Source organism: Lipotes vexillifer, unplaced genomic scaffold (genome assembly GCF_000442215.2).
Source record: "Lipotes vexillifer unplaced genomic scaffold, Lipotes_vexillifer_v1.1 scaffold182, whole genome shotgun sequence".
Lineage (NCBI taxonomy): Eukaryota > Metazoa > Chordata > Mammalia > Artiodactyla > Lipotidae > Lipotes > Lipotes vexillifer.
In genome coordinates, this window is record NW_006798798.1 from 7059932 (window position 1) to 7061110 (window position 1179).

The window sequence follows — 1179 nt, forward strand, 5'->3', positions numbered from 1 at the left end:
AGTTTCTTTGCTTTACCAGTACTGCCTAAGTGTGTCCAGGAGTACCGTGCAGCCTCAGACAAAACCTCTGCTCACTTTAGTCATCTAATTTTGTTTGTCCCAGGAGTCAGGGATGAGAATGATGGGATTCTCTCCTGGCCAGTATCTCCAGGAGAACAACCCTATAGCTGTCCCCAGTGTGGCCAAGACTTCAGCCAGCTCAGAAACCTTCTAATTCACCCGTGAAGCTGTACGGGAGAGAAGCCCTCTCCATATGACAGGGGTGGAAGAGCCTTCAGTGAAAGGACAACAGACCTTAACCTTCCTGTGTTCCTTCCAGGAAACAAGCCCTGCCGATGCATGGAGTGTTCCAGAGTCTTCAACTCAGAATTTGCTCTGAGAAGGCACAGGAAGGGCCACATGGGAAAGAAACCTCACACATGTGAGGAATGTGGGAAGGACTTCAGCCGTAGCTCCAACCTGTCCATCCATCGGCGAATACACACAGGTGAGAAGCCCTACAGATGTGGTGTGTGCGGGAAGGACTTCAGCCGCAGGTCCAACCTCTCTATCCACCAGCGCATCCACACAGGTGAGAAACCCTTCAGGTGCTCTGACTGTGGCAAGAACTTCAGCCGCAGGGCAGCCCTGCAGATCCACCAGAGTGTCCACACAGGAAGGAAGCCCCATGCCTGTAAGGTATGTGACCGGGGCTTCACCTCACGCTCTATGCTGGCACGACACCAGCAGGACCACGCAGGAGACAAGGCCTATGTGTGTGACACATGTGGCCGGGGCTTCAGCCAGAGAGCCAGCTTCTATCTGCACCAGCGTGTTCACACTGGGGAGAGGCCGTTCCGGTGCGAGGCCTGTGGAAAGTGCTTCAGCTGGAGCAAGGACCTGGGTATCCACCAGAGGGTCCACACGGGAGAGCGGCCCTACAGGTGTGAGGCTTGTGGGAGGGACTTCAGGCATCGCTCGGCCCTCAAGAGGCACCAGAGGGTGCACACAGGGGAGAAGCCCTACCCCTGTGCTGTGTGTGGGAAGGGCTTCAGTCAGAGAGTCCACCTGCAGACGCACCAGAAAGTGCACTGTAGGGAGAGGCTTCCAGGATTGGGCTCTGCACGTGCAGGTGCCTTACACGGCCAGGGCGAATGCCAGGGCATGGGTGCTGAGGTGCACAACATGGATCAGGCTTAA

The 1179-nt window shown here is 56.1% G+C and overlaps 1 pseudogene; it reads left to right on the plus strand.

The window, feature by feature from the left end:
- The first annotated feature begins 399 nt into the window (after positions 1-399).
- On the plus strand, positions 400-1179 carry LOC103081484 (zinc finger protein 239 pseudogene; annotated as a pseudogene).